Genomic DNA, 9,885 nt, shown 5'->3' on the forward strand with positions numbered 1-9,885 from the left:
CACGCTTGGCTATAAAATGCAAATTCAACCAAGAGCCATGCTTCAATGCTTAAGCTTTCCATCTTCTCCATCTTCATTACTATGCTATTATGTATGCTAGCAAGAAGAGTGATGATAAGTGAGGAACTATTTTTTTCTCCTATGGAATGTTTCTTCTTCCTCTTCCCTATCCTCATTCCCCGCTAGCTCTCTCGACCTTCGAACGTGTTTGATGCCTTGGGACTGAGGCTTGGCATAGTTAATGCTTTCTACAAAGTTTATGTTATGCTTATGATGCATGAAGCTTTCCATCTTCATTGCATCACCTAGGTCACAAGGAACACAAAGATTGTATTGTACCAAGTTTCTCTTGATGGGAGAAACTATAATACAGATGCCTATTGGAGGGGGGACCGTGGAGGGGGGACCGGCTCCGTATGAATCCGGTCCTCAATTGTTGTCATGTTCTCTAAACTCTCTCTCTTGCAAAAGTATTGTTCATGCCAAGTTAACTAAGTACCATGTTTATGTTGCTACCATCAATTACGTTCACCCATACTCTCACAAAAGTGCTTTATCTAATTTACTAATTCCGCTACTCTCAAAGTTCATAGGCCATTTTCATTACATATTTCAAGAAACAGATCCTTTCTATAATTAATAAAAACTTCCTATCGGGATACAAAGTGCTTGATAAAAGGGGGCTACATTAGAATGTGGGGAGACTCTCCCAGGGAAACAGTGAAATATGTAAAATGATGGCTAAATCCGGATATGGGGGGAGGATGCAACCACAGAGGTGTACGGTAATTCCATCTAGGAGCCCATGGACCATGGTGTAGAAAGGCCTTATTCATGGGAGTCATAGGAATGTCTCGTGTTGCTGCCACATGCGGTTGGAGCTACCTTGAATCCTCTCGAACTATCCTTTGAGTGTATGGATTAGCTCTAGCAAGATGTCTTGTATGGTCTCAACATCACACTGTAGAGATGGCATAAAAATGACACTTATATGCAATGAAGTAATTGATGACTTGTTCAATACAAATGATTACAAATTCAATGAGAAATAAAAATGTTGCACTATCATCACACTTGGAGTGACCATCAAGCTAGATGGTTCAATTCTTGTGAGGAACTTGGTGGTTTGATTGACTATGTTCCTAGTAAAGCAAACTCAATTGCATACAATTAGTCATGCAAGACAGATCTTGGATTTCAAGTCAAGGTCGCCAGTACCCATTTAGGAAGTATCTCTTGATAGCTTGTGGGACAGCAGACAGCCAAGGAGAGTGATGGCATAAAAAATGATACACTTATCTGCAATGAAGTAATTGATGAGTTGTTCAGTACAAATCATTACATATTCAATGAGAAATAAAAATTTTGCACTATCATCACATCTACCATATTTACGTACACACATTCGCTTAAATTCTTGGATAGAGAGTTGTGACCTTGAAGCATGTTCATGTGTGTATTTAAATATGACATATGTGGCAATTATGTATGTTTCCTATTTCTCATTGAATTTGTAGTTGTTCATTCTGAACAAGTGATGTGCTACAGAGTTTGAAATAAAAAATGCCTTGTCTTACTGTGCAGTCCACCGTGTCGCACTGTAGAGTGGGCTTAAATACGAGTGCTCTGTCTTTGGCTGTGCAGACCAGCATATCACACTGCAAAGAGGGCTTGAAGAGCGACACTTATTTGCATACAATGAAGTAACTAATCTTATCCAAAACCATTCATTACAAAGTCATTGAGAAATATAAGTTGTGCACCATTTGTGTACATCTTCTATTTCTGATAGAGTTTGTAATCAATCATTTTGGACAAGGTCACATGCTTTACTTCATAGTCCAAATAAGTGTATATGTTTGTCTATCTTTGACTGCGTAGACCATTGTGTCGTACTACAAGGAAGACTGAGGTTTAAATATACACCTTGTCCTTGACTATGCAGACCTCCGCATCGCACTGTAGGGATGGTTATATCTTTTAAGCTTTTCATTTTGAACTACGTACATCAATTTAGGTCTTTTCATTTTGAACTACGTACATCAATTTAGGTCTTTTTATGTTTGTGTCTTGATATCATTTATGTTATGAAATTTTCATGCAAGTTATTTTTTTAAATTACTTACATCAATTTACTTATGTTTTGACGTCATTTATGTTTATGACATTTTCATGCAACTTATTATGACGTTTAGGTCTTTTTATGTTTATGTCTTGATATCATGTATCTTTATGACATTTTTGTGCAAGTTCTTATGCATTTTTCATGCATTAAGATTTAAATTTACTTCTCTAATGTGCTTTTCAAAATTTCAGCCATGGTAGAGACAAAGTTGTCAAATGCTCATCATAAAGTTGTTATTGATTTTGGTTCTCTGTCTATATCATGTTACAAAGGATCATCTACGACAAGCATTTAATCACTTGCATCTAATTTTGAGAACTTCATTGTAGAGCTTGTGAGACACTATTTCACCATTTCACAAAGCTTAAGAGCAAAAGCAGACAAGAAGACTCCTCCAAACATACAAAGACTGAAAAGAAAGGTCCAGCTGCTCATGAATCACTTGTTGGATCATAGCCCAAATTGTAGGAATAATCACATCTTCTACATGTCCCTCTATCACAAAGGCAATTTCTCTGAATGAAAGCCTATATACCCCCCCCCCCCCCCCCCCCCCCCCCCCCCCCAAATCCTTCACTTGCTTGGAAAAATTTCAAAATTTCACCCACAAGCTCCCCAAATCGATGAAGGGCGCTTTGCTATTGTGAAGCAGATCAAAGTGACACATCCAGAATTCAAGGATGTAGTGTACGCGGCAAAAATTTACAAAATCATGCCTCACAAAAAATCTCCTATACATATGGCACTAGAAGAGGACACTGCAATGACTAATCAACATTATGGTATAATCCTTGCAAAAGCCCTTACGCATCATAGTGTGAACCAATGCTTATCTTCAAAATGTGGAACGGCGGTCACCTAGAGAAGTGGATACAAGCATGCCATCATGATGGGAGAAAACTAGCTATAAGAGAGTTCCAATACACCTTTGGATCTTTGGAGTGGTTTATTGAAAATATCTTATCAACCACTAATGCCCTCTTACAAACACCTTTTTTTTTTTGCACAACCATGGCTTTCTACATCCCGATTTTTATGCTCGCAACATAATGATACACTTTGGTGCCAAGGGCATGTATGTTGGTATGTTGGTTGGGGATCAAGCACCATCACAAACACCGGCACATCAAGAAAGGGATTATCCATGGACCACTCTTGAAAATATTATCACAAACCCCCCTCATTTTACTAAAGCCTCTAATGTATATAGCTTATGTTGGATTCTTAGATGCTTGATTTTTGTGTATTCCACAACCTCTTGAACATGAAAAGAAAACTTTTTTGCGCAATGTATTACAACATATCACCCAAGGGAAAGAAAGGAATCCCGTAAATAGTCCAAAAGCATGGGATTTATCACTTTGTATGAATGGAGCCCACAATGCTGGCTATAATATTGTAACCTACTCTAGTCTACGGTCAATTGATGATTAAATGATCAATGACTAATAAGTTTTTTTCCATTGTTTGAAGTGCACAATGCTTGCTCAATTTAAGTCTGTAAGTATTTTTCAAGAATCACCCATACATTTATTCAAGTTCAATTACAAAAAATCCAAGTTCACTCAATTTAAGTCTTTAAGTCTTTTGCGCATCTCATGTCCATACGTGTGCTTCTTGCTATGTGGAGATGGAGAACGTGCCTCAACCAACTAACACATCACCCCAACACAATGATATGTCTTTTGAGAAAGATGATGTACCACCGCATGGTTTTCAAAATGCAAATTAAGATCCCTTCTTGAACCATGAACTATCACATAAAATCTACAAAGAAGAGGAGATTTGTGTTGCTAAAGGCGATCTGAGTGGTTTGGCAAAATCCCAACTTGACAATTCAGACAACAAAGCAGAGCCACTGCGCTACAAGGAATGCAAGAAATTGTGCCCAAATATTTTGCACAGCACACACTTTTAAGATCCTCTAGCAGCACGAAGGGGTCCCCTCCTTTGAAGGTTTCTAACATGCAACATATGGTGTTAGCACACGTCAGATTCTTACAGGTGTACAAATAAAATCCAAACAACAATCAGATAGCCATCTACTTTGTGCAACAATGCTATTGTTATTATGTTTTGGGACGCAAAATAGACTAGAACGACTCACCTAGAATGAGAGAAGTTCGCAAGGGACAACCGACAGAATGTGTTCATGATCAAGAGACAATGAAGGAGAGACTCCACGCAAAAAGGGCTTCACTTACCTCCATAATGTCATAAAAATCAATATCTAATTCTCCCAAATGATTTTATCATGTTACATTGACCATTTAATATGCAGAAGTATCAGGGGAGTAAAAGCTAGAATATTGGTAAGGCTGCTAGACAGGTCTCTGCAGGGATCAAAGGAGGGAATAGGGATCCAAAGGGGGACAAGAGGAGGTAACCGGGGCAAGTGTTGAGGAGCTAGATCATGCATCGAGAGGGGTGTCAATTGAATCTCACTTTGCAGATGGATTTCTTTAGATGGAAGAAGTTACTATAGATCATGCACCAAGAGAAAGACTAAAGAATAAATTCATATTGAAGCTCCTCAAGCAGAGCCCTCCATCATTCCATCGATAGATCATGTAGATGGAGGGACCGAGGAAGAAATTCCCATCTCTCAATCGGAGCCCTCCATCAATTCATTGGTAGATCATGCAGATGGAGGGGCTGATGAATAAACAACCATCCCTCAAGAAGATCCCTCGACCATTCCATCAGTAGAAACTGAACAGTCATCTTTGCAAGAGCCTCAAACAAAGCATACCATAGTAGAAGATAATTCTTTTGCTATGGATCACTCTATAATAGACACACAAGAGTCTCAGATAGTAGAAACACAAGGGAGTGAGGAGAAAATGATGGAGGATGTCGACAACCTCCACACCAGTCAAACCCGGTATGGACCTTTTCTAGACACTGACATGATTGTTCCAGTAATAACCAATGTAAAAGAATCTCAAAGTCATCCTATTGTTCAAGTACTTATTTGTTTTACTAAATGTTTGTAGAGACTAAGTTATTATTTTGGACATCAACAGATTGTTTCTTTTGTGAGAGCCATATGATTCAAATGAAGAAGCTTTCAACCTGCACAACTTTCAAATTCTTGTACAACCAGACACCAAGGGATTTTTGCAATTTTTTCTCAGAAGGTTCCGTGTAGCGATATGGTCTTCTATGCAGCAGAGAAACCGCAACCCCCTCATAACTGTAGTTTGCAACGTAGCCAAAATCAAGTGTTCTCAATTTTATTTTTTGTAAATTTCCAAGCGTTTTCATTGATGGCCACTACCACGCCACAAAACCATATGTACACCTTTATTACAAACGTTTTTCTCAAATCCATGTACCATTTGATGTTGACAATACTTTGTTGATAGAAGAAACACCAGAGAAGGGTTTACTTAATCCACCGGGCACAACTCTCTCCCTACTCTCATTTGAAGGGCATGAACATGACCTCTACCTGGAGGAAATTTTGATCCCGTATCTGCAAAATTTGTATAACAACCCATTGACTATTTCAAAATTTGTACTTACATATACTCTAAGAAACCCTAACTATGTACATTAATATGATTCGTTGTACCTATCAATGTAGTGACAATGATGTGTGTGTGTGTGTGTGTGTGTGTGTGTGTGTGTGTGTGTGTGTGAGAGAGAGAGAGAGAGAGAGAGAGAGAGATTGAGAGATTGTACATAAGACAACAAACTCTACATATGTTGTACTAAATGTAAAGAAATGACACATACTTGCACAAAGAGAGACACATGTAGACAAACAAATTCAATTACAGAATTATCTCACTATTGAAATAAAAGATTTCAATTGAAAGAAACATTGCAATAGAACTCATGTATATAGATTTAAATTGAAGGAAAAGTTAAACCCAGTAGACACTATAAGAGACTGAGGTCTTTGCCACACATGACAGCCACGCCAGGATGAGAAAGAAGAGGCATGGGGGAAGAGAGAGAGAGAGAACAAATTCTATTTTATCGCAGTTATTGCCTTGTAATTGCCGCACAGATAGCTTCAGTCATTGCCGCATAGATAGCATTATTATTTGCCTTGGTTATAGCCTCTTAGATACCCTCGAATGAATATAATATACTCCTATTGATATACCCTCTGTGGTAGCTTAGTCCTTTGTGAGCCCCCTTCTCCCCCCCCCCCCCCCCCCCCCCCCCCCCCACTCTTTGTGCACATGCCTTTTCCATCCACGTCCTCTCTTGTGTTGACCACATGTACATCCTAGTGAATTCATCTCTCTGCAAAGACCACCTCACCTCAGCTTGCCTTGTTACTACTTGTTGCTTCTACAAACAAACGAACCATAGAGAGAAGAAGAAGAAGAAGAAGAAGATTATTTTAACGTCTTAGGAGACTATCCCAAGATACCTTAAAGATCTATCCAATGGGGAGAGTTGAACTCAAGACTTGTTATTCAAACGAGAAATGGCATAACCAATCTACCACACTTAAGTGATAGAAAGGGTATACCATTTTCCTGTGTTTATTAGCACACACAAACACTAAAAGATGAGTATTTTAACATCGTAGGAAACTATCCCAAGAGACCTTAAAGATCTATCCGAGAGAGAGAGAGAGAGAGAGAGAGAGAGAGAGAGAGAGAGAGAGAGAGAGAGAGAGAGAGAGAGAGAGAGAGAGAGAGAGACATTAAAAAAATGTGTTACATTGTATGCTAGCAGAAGATCATTAACAAAGCATTCACAAAAGCAAGTGATTGACATTGGCTACAATATCGTCATTACGATGCATTAAAACATGGCCTTAATTAATCATCCACTACATCATCATCTGCTGATTCCATAGCCATGACGCGGTCTATATGGAGTCCCAGTTCATCAAAATTAGAAATATAGAGATCAAAATGATCATCCTCATCATCATTCTCTTCTTCTAGGTCTTCATCTTCTATGTAGGTTTGCTCTTCTTCGCCAACATCATTCTCATTCGCTTCGTCAGTCGAATGTGCTGAAAGTTATTCACCTTCTATGTATGCTTCATCATCATCGTTGCGTTTGTCCACAGTGGTTCCTATGTTTGTTGTGTCATCTAGTATACATCTTGCTCTTGGAGTGACTTGTATGACAAACCAATATCTTTGTTCGTAAATACTTGGAAGATAGATCACTTGCTCACAACTTTTTGGAGAGATGTAGATATCACTTGTGCTTGTATCTCGTAGAGTCCACCATATAGATACCGCTTGCATGTCTAGATGAGACGCCTACGAACCACTTCACATCAAACACATACTTTTGAAAAGTTCAAAAATCTACTCGGTAGATTCTTTGGATAACTCCATAACATTTATTCTCCATATCATTTGGATTTTGCGCATCAAAATTGCCCATGACTCCACTATCATTTGTCGTTCATTTTTTGTCTACATTATCAGTTTGAAAGTGCCTTCCTTCATGCCACATCGAGTTGAACATTGTTTCTTGTTGAAAGTACAACAAGTTTGAGTATATATAGATATATACTAATATTTTTATATTGTGCATAATGAGTTTGATTAGCAATTACCTTTGGTAGACAACCTCATGCATACTCCCACTCCTCATCGCTAACATGATCACCACCATTAGCTTTAGCTTTAGTCATTTGTTCATGCAACCAATTGGGCCTTATAAGTTTTGGAAACATGACAAGGTACGGTTGGTAAACCACATTGTGATTTCTTCTGCAAGAGTGTATTTCCCTATACTCTTCTCAATCTTCTTCACGCTTTCTTTTCAATTCTATATATAGATCTACCCACTTTTGCATCTTTGGTACATTAAGGATAAGGTAGTTGTTTATTGCATCACATATGTGTTTTTCCATGAGCTTTATCTTCCCTCCCCATTCGGCATATGAGAGTGCATTCTTGGACTCCATAAACGTGGTATCATTTCATCCACTATAACCAGGTACTCAGAGATGTACACCAATGACTCTAGAACGAGCCATCCTTTGGCCATGGTAGCCTTTGGTTGTGAACATATCCTCACAAAGTCCTTGAGTGTCTTAAGAAAATGCTCAAGGAAGAACATCCAGCGGGAATGGACCACTCCACAAATCTCCACCTCATCCACAAGATGCAGTATAAGATGGATTTGGCTGACTAGTATGGACCTGGGATAGCTCTCTTCAATGAGAACAACTACTTCTTTGGCTAACAATCTTGCAGTTGGTATGGATGTAACTTCAATCTCCTTAGAGCTCACCCACCTGACAAACTCTCCCATCTTATATATAGCTTACTTTCTTGCTTTCGCATCCACTGATGCTTAATGGTAAGATGAATTGCATAGTGTTTTCAAAAGTAATAACATTAGAGTAGCATCCAAGTATGATAAAACTTAAAGGGTGGATAATCACCTGGAGCATCTTGTGCCAATCATGGGATTTCAACCAGTGTAATAGGGGTCCATCACCTTTCTTTGTCTTCAAGAATGCTCCCTTTAAAGACCGCATCTAACCTGTAGGTGTTCTAATAGAAGCAATAACTTATTTCACTTTGATTTGGTCAATGTTTGATAGGATCTATGGTGCCTTTGGAAGACAATACTTCCCGTTGTCTTACATCACTGGCATTGCTGATGCTGGCAATCTGAATTGATGTTTCATGTCCTCCCTAATGCCAACACTATCGCTCTTGCCTATGATGTGGTCCCAGATCATGTGTCCTATGTTTTTGAATATGTTCATTGAATCTAGAAAATGTTGGACCTTCAAATTGGTCTAGTAAGGCAACTCAAAAAACACAGAACGTCATCTCATACCCTTGGGTGGCTATCAGGGATGGAGGGTCATTGAGCAATACCTATCCCATGCTCTTTTCCAATCTCTCATTTTCCATCTATATGGGGCCTTTCCATTGAAAGGTTCTTTGTATTTTTCATGCATTGGTGGTAGAAAACGATGACTACAAGGATAAATGACCTTTTTGAGGTGTGATGGATGCTCTGTGACAAGAGAGGGACCACAAATAGGGCACATTGCATGTTCGGATGTAGACAAACTTGTTGATAGTACATTATATTCATAATTAGTATGGTTACCTTTGGTAGACTATAACCAATAATTGAGGGCTACATGTATGGTTACCTGAAACCTCTCCAAGACCCAGAAAGTCATGCATAGTCCACATAAGTATGCCTCGAGTATGGGTTTGACGCTCCGTTGGTGGTAGAGACACATTGTGGACAGGCATACAGATCCATAGCTCCTTTATCTCATCAATAAGAGAGGCTAGATACACATCCAAGTTTTTGACTTTGTACTTTTTGGGGATCAATAAAGATAGCATGATGTATCCTTTCTTGATGCTCTTCCAAGGGGGGATGTTGTAGTTGATCCAGACAACTGGCCAAGTGCTCCATGACATATTGTTGGTGGTGAAAGGGTTGACACAGTCACTTGCAACGCCCAAAGAAAGATATTGTGGGTCTCCTTTGAACACGGGACATTTTTTCTCAATGTGTTTCCATGCTTGTGAATCCACTGGGACACACATTATACCATACACAGTGCGACTACCGGCATGCCATGTAAGGAGTTTGCTGAAAGTTGTGGTCTTGAACATGTATTGGATACGAGGGATGAGGGGAAAATATCGTAAAACTTTCCTTGGTACCAGGTGAGTCTTCTTTCTTTCCTCTCGATTAGTGGGAAGGTCTTTGTATCCCTCTTCACCACACTTTGGACATTTCTCCAACCAATCATACTCGTTGCAAAAGAGAATGCAATCATTAAC

At 39.0% G+C, this 9,885-nt stretch overlaps 1 pseudogene; it reads right to left on the minus strand.

Moving 5' to 3' along the window:
- Window positions 1–6,912: 6,912 nt before the first annotated feature.
- Window positions 6,913–8,603, minus strand: LOC147422046 (uncharacterized; annotated as a pseudogene).
- Between the last annotated feature and the right edge of the window lie 1,282 nt (window positions 8,604–9,885).

This window comes from Adiantum capillus-veneris, chromosome 27 (assembly GCF_014529385.1).
Source record: "Adiantum capillus-veneris isolate H3 chromosome 27, ASM1452938v2, whole genome shotgun sequence".
NCBI classification, from domain to species: Eukaryota; Viridiplantae; Streptophyta; class Polypodiopsida; order Polypodiales; family Pteridaceae; genus Adiantum; species Adiantum capillus-veneris.